Raw genomic sequence first — 14,821 nt, 5'->3', positions numbered from 1 at the left:
TATTTGGGGAAAGTCCACAATTAGGGGCCCATAGCTGAGTAGCAATTCTACTGGACTGATACCCTCGAAAGGAAGGCATGACTGGTCGGACAAAGAGTAGCTCTCCAACAACAACACAGCCGAACAGAAAGTGGGACAATAGCTCATGGCAGTACACCCGGATGAGGACTATCCGGTCGAGAAGTGGTTGGTCGGTCACATATGACCATGTTGACTATCTTATCATATCCTTTTGGGAGTTTACGCCGCTGACAGCAGAGCATATACAGCAGGCAAATTGTACTTTAGAAGCTTCCAGGCTGTAATATCATAGAGTTGCATGGCTACTTAAGAAATAATGTCAGGAATACTTTTGGACTTATCTTTTCCTAGGGCACTTAGAAAAACGTGTTTATACCTTGAGATGCGTGCACGAGTACTACAGTGACCTTATAAAAGGGAGTTCCCATCTAAAGGCGAAAATATGCGCAACTTCATTTTCTACATGCTCTTGTTAAATTTCTCCATTTTTTTCTACTCGTCGGAACTGACTTGAGAGTCGGAGGGTCATCGGTGGGAGCCCCTTCCCTGCCCGACACTAACGACTTTGTGTTGCAGGCTTGCGTGGAGTCTTCATTTCGTCAACTTTCCAGCCACATCCCCAGTTTGTCGCCATCTCCGTTTTCAGACAGGATCACATTTAGGGCAGTCTGTGGGAAGTTTTACCTAATTCCAAAGGTGAAGATTATGGCTGCAAACAAATTGAGCCGGCTTGTGAGCTTTTCGAGCCGGCTTGAAAAATATTTGATTCGTATTCGAATTTATCGAATTCGAACCGAACTTGAACATGTTCGAACTTTTTTCGAGTCGGACTCGAGCCCAAATTATATTGTTCAATAGTTCGCGAGTCTTAATATTTTATTAATATAAGTTAAATATATATTAAATAAATAAATTTCAAGCCTTTTGAATACCTATTTTCGAACAATAATTCGAATAGTTCGCGAAGATGTTTGAATCTTTCGAGCCGAACTCGAACTCGAACTTGAGCCCTAATTCGAACCGAACTCAAACACAAAATTTTAAATTTTTCAAGCTTCGAATCGAGCTCGAACTCGAATATACCTATTTCGAGCCTTAAATTTTCCAACATATTCAGCTCGATTCGGTTCGTTTGCACTCCTAGTGAAGATGGAGGACATTAGATGACCTACTACAATAACACTAACGCAAAAGGACTTGGAGTTATTGATACAAGCCCGAGCGGGGAAGATGATGGAGCAGCAGCAGATAGCGGTTAGCGGCCAAGTGGACGACCCCACCGCGTCAAGAACAGGTCAACACCCTAAACCTAGAGCCGAAGCGGAAGATAAAGTCGGTCGGAAGCAAAGTAACAAGTCAACCAGCGTCTCCCGAGACACACCGAATGCGCCATCCCTTACCGTCGTGCGTTGTTTCGCACGCCGTCAGAAGAACAGGGTCGAGCGGAGCGACTACCCAGCTCCTCACCAGATGACGCACCTGTCTAGGATAAGCGAAAGGGTAAAGCACCTCGACTCGATGCCTCTCTCGAGCCTATTAACCGACAATTCTCCCAGGAGATCCTCGACGACCAGCTGCCACGCCATTATATAACTTTGACAATCGGGGAATACACGGGGGCAACCGACCCCGAAAATCATTTGATCAAATTTGATAATGTTGCCACACTCCACCAATATACCGATGGGGTTACATGTCAGGTGTTCCTCACCACACTCTCCAGGTCAGCATAGAGGTAGTTCAAGAGGTTGTTAATCGGATCTATTTGTAGCTTCAAAGATTTCCGATCAAAGTTCTTACAATACTTTGCCAGCAATCGCTGCCATCAAAAGACAAATGTCAACCAATTTGCGGTCAAGCAATGGACCAAAGAAGCATTGCGGGCCTATATCAAAAGATTTAAGCAAGTGGTCATGGAAGTTCCATTAGCCACACTGGAGATCTTGATAAGTTCCTTCTCCTAAGGACTTGTAGAGGGTGAGTTTCGGTCACTCATCCGGAATCCTCCTAGAGTCTTCGATCACCTGCTCGGGCGAGCTACCAAGTACATCAATATTGAAGAAACCTAGGTGACTCAGAGGAAGGAAGTGAACCCCGAGCCAGCTGGTGTCACGGATGGTCGATCGCCCCATACACATCAACCACCAAAGGGCCCCCGAGCGGGAACAGTGCTGCAACACCATGAGCCCCGAGCCCATGCCGTCCAACATGTGGAGGCCAAGCAGGGGAGGCCCATCCAGCCTCGGCCGTGGACCTCACTCTTCTGCTCGTATCATTGGACAGCAATGCACAATACAGAGACTACTACAGGTTCAAAGTCGAAGCCCCACCGAGAGGTTTCATCGAGATTCCACCACCAATCCCCCTCGCCTGATAGACATCATCGCCGACGAGTGGAATGCCAATGTGAAGAAAGGAGGTCGACGACTGAAGAGCACCGACAATCGCATCGGCATGGATACTATCAAAGGCCTGCCCGAGCGTCTGCCAAATGCGAACGCCCTGTTGGAGTAATCCCAATAGTCCATGTGATCATGTGTTTTGTTGTTTGAGCAAAGGGTTTAAGTTATGTTCACCCTTGTATTTGATATACATATGTGAGTATGCAGGTTTGCAGGATACACACATAACTCAGCTTGATGGCTTCAGGTCCGGTGAAGGGTGGAGCATCCGAGGAACCGTGAACAAGGCAGCAAGGACAAGGGCTGAGAAAAGTAACTTCAAGGTATACGCGAAGGATGACATTAGGAACGAGCCACGGGCTTGAATGCATATGAGGGACGAGAGCCAAAGAAAGTAGGCTTGAAGGCAAGAGGTCGAAGTTTCAACGAAGAGTCAAATGAGTCGTAAGGGTGAGGATCTGAGTGCTGAGAGACTGTACTTGGGGTACCAGTCGACTGATGGAAATAGCAGTCGACTGGTATAGTCGACTGGTCAATCAACTGGGAGAGAACATAATGCTTCTGTTCGCTCTGTTCGCTCGGTCAGTGTGGAGCAGTCGACTGGTACTTTCACCAGGTGACTGGTATCCCGCAGTTGGATTGTAACAATCGAATATCCACAGAGGGCAGTGGATTGATGATTTTGGTAGTTGACTGGTAGGCGGAGTTTTCCAAACCGTGACCTATATAACTAAGGCGTTAGAGTTGGTTAAAGCTGACAAAATTAGTGATGGTTAACCCTAATTGGTAGTCAATAAGTGCTCAAAGAGTTTCTTGTAATCCAAGAGGTCTTGGTGAGTGTTGTGGTGAGGTTTCTCCACCCACAAGGAGGCTTGAGCTAGTCAGAGTTTGCTGGAGACTAATCCACCGACAGATTGAGAGATCATCCACCTAACGAACAGCCGTGGAGTAGGAGCAAGTTATCTCCGAACCACGTTACATCGATGTGTATTGGTTTGCATTCTCTTCTTATCTTTAGTTTAGCTTTTATATTTGTATTTAGTATTAGATTTCCGCTGCATAACTAACAAATATATAGGAAGCGAATTATTGGGGGTGTCGTCTATCCAACCCCCCTTCTAACCGGCCATACAAGATCCCCAACACGTCCGTCGGCTCGGGAGGAAGAAAACTATAACAATGTCGCTCGGTGCGACATTGGGATGATTGTAGGAGGACCGACTGTAAAATACTGAACCAGATAATAATTAAATAACAAGATTATTTGAGAAAATAATCTTATTGGAATTTTTAGGAATTTTCTGAAATTTTCTGGGAATTTTTCGGAGTTCGTATGACATATTTAGAGGGGATGCATTCATGGGCCCAAGAAAAAGTCTATTTGGAATACCCGGAGGTAGGAGTTGATTGAGGAACTTATCTAGGGTTTAATTAAAAAAATCCCTAAGTTATAAATTTATACCTGTGCCCTAGTCTCCTTCCCCACGCCGATCCCCCACCTCGCGAGCGTTTCCTTCTCCGCCAACTTCCCTAAATCCTAAGCTCGTGCCCTAAGCCCTCCTCTTCTCGCCGACCTCTCTTCCCTCCCCCTCGTGCGATCTTCCGCAACCCAACTGCCGACTCTCCCTCACACCAGCATCGGAGATGCCGCACCACTACTGGTTGCGACAAGCCCGACGCCGCCGCCATCCATCTCCCTCCCGTGACCTTATTGTGCCACCCCTCGCCGCCGTGCGCAAGTCACAGCCTCCAATCCTCCTCACACGGGCACCACAGCGTCGTCGTTCCAGCCCTAGCGCCAACAGCCGACCCTTTCCTCTGCCCTTGATCGCTGCCCCACGTTGGCTGCCAAATCTCTGCCCTAGCGTCGGTTGGCTTCTCCCTGTCCTGGCGCCGCCCGTCGGATCTTTTCCACCTCCGGCCACAACAAAAGCTATCCAGTAAGTTTCTTCCTCAGTAGATACAGATAGAGTTCTAGGTATGTTGGTTTCAGATTTTTGTTTGGGCAGAGAGGTGTGGTATGGATTTTGTTGTGCATATGCTCCTTGCGATAGCTATAGAAATTTTGGAACAGAATATGATGGCTGAGACTCGATTGAAATGTTGCTTGACTTCCCCTCTTGTTGTCGTACCTTGTATCAGCTTTGGGAAGTTTCGATTCAATTTCGATGTTGTTTCCTTTATGTTGGCTGGATTTTCTGGTATAGATTTGAGAGGTTTTAAGTTGATTTCTATGAGGTTTGCTCCTTTATGATGACTCTGGACCTTTAGTGCAGATTGGTGGGATGGGATTTGATTTTCGATGTCAAGCTTGTTTCCTTTTATTAGTGGAAGTTCTGGACAGGTTTGAGGGGTTTGGATGGGCTATTCATTGAGCTTTGTTAACTTGTGTTGGTTTTATAATTTCCGTGATAGATTTGGTGGATTGGAGTCGAATCCGAGGTGGTTGTTGTTTCTTTTCATATTAGTTAAATTTCCTAGACAGATTCGAAGTGTTTAAAGGTGGTTTGTTGTGCCTTTACCTCTTGCGCTAACTGGAAAAAAAAAGTTGGGAATTTTGATAGATTTGGGTGAATTGAGGTTCATAGTTGAATTAGGGTTTTCCCTAATTAAGTTGGGTTTCGGTTTAGCTAGTGTTGTGTATGAATTAGCTAAATTGTACATCACGTGATTTGCAGGACATTGATTGAAGACGGTTGACACGATCTGCATATAAAGGCGGGTACTTCTTGCTTTGTTTCTTTTAGTACTTTGACCTTAGTGCATGAATTATTTGGATAAGGACTGTTTACCCTGACTCCACTCTTATTTTTCCTGTGCTTGATACTTCCACGTGATCTTTGAGATATTCGTTTCCATATCTATACAGTCTCTTGTTGTTGTCCATGATAAGTAGCAGATATTAGATACCATGTTTGTATGCTTGACTGTTGTTATTTATGTACTATATTGAGAATGTTGGCTTCATGTAGCATACATGTTTCTGCTTATATATATATGATGATTGTTGCATTGTTCGCATCATGTCATTGCATGCATGCCGCACCCTCGGCCACTCGAGAGAGTGGTAGCTGGAGTTGATGCCGCTTGTCCTGCCGTGTCGCACCCGGCCACTCGTGTGAGTGGTAGCTGGAGTACGAGCAGCAGGGACCCCATCGCAGATGTAGCTAGTTAGCTACTATGCAACTGTCCCCTCGACCACTTGTGTGAGTGGTAGCTGGAGTGGTGTACAGTCTATCACTGACCCGGCCTCTCGACCATATAGGGGTCATGGTGCAGAGAGGTGGGCGGGAGTGACCATCCGTGCATACGCTGTTGTTATTATATCTGCTGTTAGTATTGTTTATATATGTTGATATTTCCTACTTACTGCTGTTGTTCCCATATGCTGATATGCCTACTTATGTTGAGCTATATTCTCATTGTAGATGTTTAGTTATTAGAAATTTGTATATACCTTGCTTATTACCTCTGTAGTATGAGCAGTACTGTAGCAGATTAGTACCAGTTCTGACCTACTATACCTAGCCTAGGATATGGTTTCAGGTATGAGCATTTATTTTGGTTCTATTGTAGTATCTGCTATTCCTCTTATGAGACTGTATTCCTTTTGGCATTCTCTATTGGTTTATTATGTTCATGCACTATCTCTTTCTTTTACCCGCTGAGTTTCAATACTCACCACCCCGTAAAATGATTTTCTTTCGCCAGGTAACAGGTAGATGAGTCATGGATGCTTGGAGAGATGTCGGCTGCCAGTCTTGGGTCCTACGTCACACTTGAGGATAGTTTTCATTTTGGTTTTGTTATCATTTTGGGTGACATGTTAATTTTACGTATTTTGCTTTTGAACAAGTCACTGTGGATTTTTGGAGTTTAGTCTGGTGGTTGCAGGTAATTTTGTTAGTGTCGTTGTTGGTTTTATGTTCGTATCGTTTGATGTCTTCCGCTGCTGTGTATTTATTTTGTTCCAGCCGAGTGGGCTGAGGATATAAATTGTGTGGTTGTGTTTATTTCATTTTTGTCCAGCCGGGTAGGCTGAGTATATTAAACTGCATGTTATGTTGTGTATATTTTGTATATATATTCCAATCGAGTGTGGCTGAGGTATATTTTGTATGTAGTAATGCTTCAGATTGTCACCCATACAGGGGAGATGCTGCCGAAATTTCTTCGGACAGGGACTCCTCTGGGGCGTGACACCGACCGACGGTAACTCTAACTGGGCTTGGAAATCGCACGCTCGACGATTAGAAACTAACACCGTTGGATGCAACAAGGTAGCGGCAGAAGGACCAGAGATCAATTTCGATCCTCAAGACTTGGAGGGAGTAGTGGTCCAGCACGACGACGCCCTGATCATCAAACCAGTAATCACTAATTACAATATTCACCGTAATTTTGTAGATATAGACAGTTCAGTAAATATCATTTTCAAGAAAGTTTTCAATCAACTACAATCGATCGAAATGAGTGGCAACCTATAACGACTCCCTTATATGGCTTCACGGGCAACTAAGTATTGTCGATCGGCCAGGCTTGGCTGGCCATATCTCTCGGAGAGGAGCCGCTCAAAAGGACGAGGACGAGGACGATGAACTTCATCGTGGTGGATGCTCCGTTTGCCTACAATGTTATTTTGGGCCAACCAATATTGAACGAGTTTTGAGAGGTCGTGTCCACGTTCTGCCAGAAGATAAAGTTCCCTGTGGATAACTTGGTTAGAGAAGTCAAGGGCGACCAATTGGCTACTCGACGGTGTTACGTCGAGATAGTAAAAGTCGAGTCACGGGCCACATGGAAGGCTCCATGGCTCGAGGTAAACGTAACTCTAGAAGAGCCTCCCATCCTTATCTATGACGAGAAAAATAAGTCCAGGTGCACCCCAGTCGGTCGAAAGCCACAACTTTCATTGTAGCCGACTTGGGTGTGGAGCCAAAGAAAGAGCTCGTTGCCTGTCTAAGGCAGAATCACTATGTGTTATCATGGGCGACGCATGAGTTCTTGGCCATCTCATTGACCATCTCCCAGCATGAGCTGCATGTCCCGTCGGACGCAAGGTCGGTGAAATAAAAGAAAAGATACTTCAACTCGGAGCAAAATCAGATAATCTGAGTGAAAGTAGAAAAGATGCTGGAGGTTGACCACATACGCGAAGTACAATTTCTAAGATGATCGACTAATGTGGTGTTAGTCTCCAAGCCAGGCAACAAATGGTGGGTCTGCATTTACTTTCAAGACTTGAACAAAGTTTGCCCAAAGGATTATTACCTACTGTCGTGTATTAATTAGATGGTGGATTTGACAGTAAGCTGCGAACTGATCTGCATGTTGGATGCATATCAGGGCTACCACCAAGTCCCACTCACCGGAGAAGATCAGGAGAAGGTCAGTTTTATCACGGCCGACGGGACCTGTTACAATGTGATGTCATTCGGCTTAAAAAACACAGGAGCCACCTTCCAGAGGTTGATGAATAAGGTGTTCTGAGGGCAGATCGGCCGGAACATGGAGGTATACGTCGATGATATTTTTATAAAATCCCTCCAAGCCACTGATCTCTGTGTAGATATCGAGGAGACCTGTCGAACGCTGAGGAGGTATGGAATTAAGCTTAATCCAAACAAGTACCTGTTAGGGGCAAGGAGAGGATGCTTCCTGGGTTACATCGTGACTGAGCGGGGGATCGAGGCGAATCTAAGCAGAGTGAAGGTGCTCCAAGACATGCCCCCTCCCCACAACCTCAAGGAGGCTCAACGGTTGACCGGGCGGATCATAACATTATCAAGGTTTATCTCTAAATCATCTGATCAGAGACACCTGTTCTTCAAGGTTCTACGCCAAGTTACCAAATTTTCATGGGACGTCGAGTGCGATAAAGCACTGGAGGAGCTCAAAATCCTTACATGTATTGGCAAAGCTCATTGCTGGCGAGCCGCTCTAGATATATTTGTCATCCACAAAACGAGCAGTCGGCTCAGCGTTGGTGCGACATAATGGCATTGAACAACAGCTGATGTACTTTTTGAGCTATATATTGAAATATGCCGAATATCACTACATCTGTCTCGAAAAGCTGGCTACGAGCTGGTCCTCACCACTCAGAGATTACGTCCATTCTTTTTGTCACCCTGAAGCACTCTAGGACGGGTTCTCCTCACCCCTGAAGCATTCGGTCGACTCATCAAGTGGACCACAGAGCTGAACGAATTTGACACATAGTACCAGCCCAGATCGGCGATCAAGGTGCAAGCCTTGGCCTATTTTGTAACAGAGGTACAAAATACCGAGCTGGAGGCAACATGGAAAATCCATGTGGATGGATCGTCCACCAGATAGGACAAAGGCATGGACATACTTCTAATATCACCATGTGTAGTTAGAATGTAGCTATCCATTTAGCTCGACTATAGGGCAATGAACAACGAGGCAAAGTATGAAGTGTTGATCGTCAGGCTGTAAGCAGCTCGGCACATAAGAGCCACTCCAGTCCTTATCAATTCACACTCTCAATTGGCAGCACAGCAATTGTCGGGGACTTTTGAAATAAACAATGTCAGGCTAAGGTTATATACTGAGGCGTTTAAAAAGTTGAAGGTCGGATTTCAAGAAGTAATTTTCTAAAAATCCCCCAAGCGAAGAATCAGTATGAGGATGAGCTGACAAAATTAGTAAGTTCCTTAACCCCCATAGTATTGGATAGGTCAATCGATCAGGTATTGCGGGTTGCTCAGACCAAGAGGTCGACTAAAGGAGGGGCTTCGAATGACTGAAGGACACCTTTGATTGAGTTCCTCTGGTCGGGCAATACGCAAGCCAATCGAGAGCAGGCTTAGTTAATCAAGAAGAAGGCTGAGCGGTTCACACTAATTGGAGATCACCTCTACAAAAGGGCCTTCTTGATGCCACTACTCAAGTGCGTTGAAGAGGAAGATATCTAGTACATCTTATAAGAAGTTCACCAAGATTCCTATGGCAGTCATCTGGGCGGCTGTTCCTTGGCAAGAAAAATCCTACTAGTGGGATACTTCTGGCCTACCTTGCAAGCAGATGCCACCTGGACAGTGCACACCTATAAAGAATCGGTGGTCGGCTAAAAGGGGGTTGGATAGCTAGGTCACCCCCAAATCACGTTTTTTCTCCTACAAGTTAGTGTGCAAGCAGAAATACAACTAACTAATGAAAATAATAAAGAAAGAATACCAAATCGCTAACAAGCTCGATGTAATGTGGTTCGAAAATTGCTTGCTCCTACTCCATGACGTGTTCTTGAGGTGGACGAACCCTTGATCCTTCGGTGGATCAATCCCCAGCAATCTGGTTAGAGCTTTCTCCTTCTCAGTGGAGCAAACCTCTCACAAAGGATCTCTTCCTCTTTACAATGATGAAGTTTAGGTTTTGGGAGGAAGAGAGTAGACTTGGAAGCTTTGGACAATTGCTAAGGAGTTATTCAGCAAGCATGAGTAACCTCCTTCAAGCCTCAAAGCTTCCTATAAATAAGAGGAGAGAGTTGATCATCATATCAACTCATCTCGGCACCAATCGACTAGTAAAACCATCAGTCGACTGGTGCTACCGTTGGAGGTAGCCAACGACTATTTCGTAGCACCAATGGTTGACCAACGGTCATTTACCAGTCGACTGCTAGTTTTAGCAATCGACTGGTCGCTGCCAACTGAGCGAACAGAATGCTTCTATTCGCTATCAGTCGACTGCTAAAACATGCAGTCGACTAGTGTTGTTGACTGCTAAAAGTTGCAATCGACTGGACTGCACCTTGTTACACACTCGCACTCATCCTCTCCGGAGTTGCCCTTGAAGTCCTCTTCCTTGGCCTTCGTCCCTCAGATGCACCCGAGCCCACGACTCCTCTTCGTGCCATCCTTCATGTTGCCTTGAAGTCCGCTTCCCTTGACTCCACTCTGTTGCTGCTCGTCCGGTGGTCCCTCGGATGTCTTCCACACCATCCTTCACCGACTCAAGGATCCGAGCCCTAGGATGAGCTTCCCAAGCTCATGTGTGTTTCACTAAGTTTTGCAAGACTCAAACACACATATCAAACACCTATGAAAGTCTAACTTGAACTCTTTGACACACACATCAAAACCATGATCGTACCGATCAAAACTTAGGTCGATTGCATCAACACCACCTACTTCTCTTATCAAAAAGTACCAGAATATACTGCACCAACTGACTGAAGAACTGAAGGTATCCATCGGGTCATGTCCATTCGACTAGTAGGACATGGACATTGTAGGACCTTTCCCCATGGCAGCCGACCAGAGAAGATTTCTGCTTATAGCGGTGGACTATTTTTTCAAATGGGTAGAAGTCGAACCTCTCATCAAGATAACCGAGCAGATTGTTATTATGTTTTTATGGAAAAATATCGTATGTCGGTTCGGCGCCCCTCATAAACTAGTCTTTGACAATAGAAGCCAGTTTTAGGGGCAAAGGCTCGAAGAGTGATGTGTCAGTTATGGTATTACACAGACCTTCACTTCAGTGGCTTACCCCCAAAGTAATGGCTAGGCGGAAGTCACCAACAGAAAAATTCTTAGAGTGCTCAGGGCTCGGCTAGACCATATAGGAGGAAGCTGGGTGCACGAGCTGCCGAGTGTACTATGATTTTATGACATGACTCCTCGAGAAGCCACTAGCATTACTCCATTCCACTTGGTGTACGGAGGAGAAGCAGTGGTGCTAGTCGAGGTTGACATAGAGTTCGATCGGTGACAGCTGTACGATGAAGATAATCCCGATTAGCGACTTATGGAGTTAGATCTGGTAGATGAAATAAGAGATAAAGTTGTCATTCGACTGATGGCGTATCGACAGAGGATGCAGCAAAATTATAACAAATGAGTTATCAACAGATTATTCCAGGTTAAGAATGTCGTCTAGAAAAGAGTAAAGTTGATTGACGATGAGACCAAGCTAGAAGTGCCATGGAGGAACCCTACAAGGTGATACAAAAGCTTAGCTCGAGGTTATACTATCTGCAAAACGAAGATGAAAGAAAGCTCGACCTGCCATGGAGCGCGAACCATCTGCAACCCTATCGGGTAGGATAGTAAGCGCATGGTAGAATTGATATAAATTGTAAAATCATTTATTCTATGAATGCAGGAAGATTTAAACAAAGATTTCCTAAGTGTCCCAGACTCACGAGCCATTCAACCGTGTTATAAGTGAGCGAATCTCTCGCGCCAAGTGTCAAAGACTTACGAGTCATTCAGTCGTGTTATAAGCGAGCGAAGCCCTCGCGCTAAGTGTCAAAGACTCACAACCCACCATGACAAGTTATAAGTGAGCATGCTCTCATACCTCAAGATTATTAGCTACAGGGTTCAAAATGAGTGTGTCCCAGACTCACGAGCTGCTCGGCTGTGTTATAAGCGAGAATGTCTCACACCTAAGTGTCAAAGACTCTCAACCCGACTGGACAAGTTATAAGCGAGCATACTTTTACGCCTCAAAAATATTTGCCACGGGGTTCAGACCCGGCGTGTCAAAGACTCACGAGCCACTCGGTCGTGTTATAATCGAGCACGTTCTTGCGTCTCAAGATTATTAGCCATGGGGTTCAGACCAAGCGTGTCCCAGAATCATGAGCCACTTGGTCGTGTTAAAAGCGAGCATGTCTTCACACATAAGTGTCAAAGACTCTTGACTGGATCGGGCGAGTTATAAGCGAGTACGCTCTTACACCTAAAGATTATTAGCCACGAAGTTTAGGTCAGGCTTGTCCTAGACTCAAAAGCCACTCGGTTGTGTTATAAGCAAAGCAAACTCTTGCGCTTAAGTGTCAAATACCCATTAAGCGCTCGGCGGTGTTGTAAGTGAACTTAATTCTCACATCTCATCACTCTTGAATTGTTCGGCTCGATATACATGGTAAAGGAAAAAAGAATTCTAAAGTGTCGAATGGGCATGCATTGATTGCTACTTAAAATTTTTACAAACTACTTTTGAAGCATTAAAAAAACTGACAAGAGGGCGGAAAAGGAAGCTAAGCAAGATAATCAAGCATGTCATCTGGAAGTGACTCGGTGATCTGCTCCCTCTTTATAATTTTGCTAGGAATATCGAGGGAGAGGTAGCCACCGTCCTTCAGCTGTCAAAGAGTGCCATCGATGTGGTAGTTAACAAGGCAGAGAGTTCGGTCGGTAAGTATTTCGTTGAAAGTGTCAGAGTGGAGATAATTACTCTAAAAGATTCCAACCGGTTAGGTTCCACCTTTTGGTACCGGTTGAAAGTCGCCCGAGATGCCTCCAATTCAGCCCTTAAAGTAGCCAGCTTAGCATCTTTCTCATCAAGCTGGACCTTGCTCTCTGCCTGCTCGGTTGTTTGGCTAACCTGCTCGGTCGCCAAAGCAACTTCCGCCTCCTTAAGATTTTGAGCCAAAACTTGAGTCTTTCTATTTTTGATGTCAAGGTCTTCGATGGCTCGGAGTTTCCTGGCATTGGCAGAATTTATATTCAACTCAAAGTTATGAGCATGCGTGGTTAGCCGATCGAGTTGGAGGGTATGCTAATGATTCTTGTTCTTCTCCATGTTGAGCGCTCGTTCAGAACCCAACAGCTGCTCAAAGCTCCGCTCCAAGTCTTTCTTCAGTTGGACAACCTTTCTGGTGGGCTACTCAACCCGAGCCTGCGAGGTGTAGGCTTGGTTGGACATGACTCGTAGCTGTTGGTTCTCATACTCCAAAAATGTCAGCCGCTAGCAGAGTGCCAAGCTCTCCAAAAATATTATTTCGAAGACATCATACAATCGAATAGAAATCACAGCGAGGAGGTTGAACCACGTCTGAGCCGAACCTGAAAGTGTTGAGAGGAACATCCAATACTTTACCCCATCAAAATATTAATGCAACAGGGTGATCTTTTCAAATTTGCACACATGGTTTTCAAGATCAGTTGTGTCACTTTATGTAAGTACCCTATGATAGTTTTGATATGATAAACCAAGTCAAGTTAGGTTCTGTTGTGTTTTAACCTTTGTGTCTAATTGCGCAGGAACTTAAGAGCACAGGAAGTCGAGCAAAAGACGTAGCTAGCGAGAAGGACGACACGGGAGAGAGTTGATGGGCTCGATGTGTCTAAGGGACGAGGTGTTGTGGAAGAATACGTTGGTGGATGAGAAGGAGGCGCGCGACATTTTCGAGGGATGAGAAGCCGAAACGGAAGGTTGCTCGAGAAGGCCAGAAGATGGGTTCGGGTGAGCTCTACTTTGGATGACTGAAATTGTTGATGCGGGAAGCATCTGATGATCAAACCTATATTTTAATTATGTTAAAGGGTCCAAAATTAAGTTGTCTTGTTATCTAACAATATTTATTGAGCTTGCAGGAAAGTCCTAAGTTGTCTTAGGCAAAAGTCCTAGTGGATTCTGTTGACACAGTCTGACCTGGCTGTTGTTTTGATGTTGACACTGATTTAAGTTTGTATCAGATATTAATTAAACTCAGATTGATTACTGATTAAGGTTGATCAGGTGGAAGGGAAAAGTCCAAGTATGGAAACTTGGCACGCGAAGTCGGAGAGGGCTCGATAGCTCGTTCTCTGGACCGGACGAAGTCAGAGAGGGCTCGGTAGCTCGTTCTCCGGACTAGGTCAGAGAGGGCTCGGTAGCTTGTTCTTTGGACCGGACGAAGTCAGAGAGGCCTCGGTAGCTAGTTCTCCGAACTAGGTCAGAGAGGGCTCGGTAGCTCGTTCTCTGGACCGGAGGAAGTCGGAGAGGGCTTAGTAGCTCGTTCTCCGGACTAGGTCAGAGAGGGCTCGGTAGCTCGTTCTCTAGACCATGAAGGCTTTAGGGTTTAGGGCTGGGAAGCTCTAAACCTACATAGGCATTGGATCGGTCTGTTGACCGATCCAGTGATACTATGGTTATCTGATCGGTCACCAGACCGATCAGTAACCAATCAGTAACTCTCTGTGAACTCACCGAGAATTACTGATCGGTCTGTAGATCGATCAGGAGGCAACGGAGTTCGGGAGAAAGGATAGGGGGATCGGTCCGTGGACCGATCCACCTATAGCCTGATCGGTCCACAGAGCGATCAGAGCCCTCCTGGACCGATCAAGCTGTAGCCTGATCGGTCAAAAAGGCTGTGGATCAGTCTGCTGACCGATCCATAATAATGTCTGTAGTTTCTGCTGTTTCTCTGCAATTTCTGATTCGTCTGTTTAACCATCTGCTGTGAGCTTTTTAAATCTGCAGGTTGCAGGTATCATGCCAATGCTTAAATTCAAATCAAGCTCCGTCAGAAGAATAAGACAAAGTGTTCTTTCTACTGTGTTTCACTGCAAATGGTGCAATTGGAGCATCAACGTTTACTGGCTGCGATCAGCTGGCAATCAGCAATCAGCAATCAGCTTGACTCCTGCTTATTG

Source organism: Zingiber officinale, chromosome 8B (assembly GCF_018446385.1).
Source record: "Zingiber officinale cultivar Zhangliang chromosome 8B, Zo_v1.1, whole genome shotgun sequence".
NCBI lineage: Eukaryota > Viridiplantae > Streptophyta > Magnoliopsida > Zingiberales > Zingiberaceae > Zingiber > Zingiber officinale.
The sequence above is the reverse complement of the archived record's forward strand: the minus strand, read 5'-3'. Positions refer to the sequence as shown.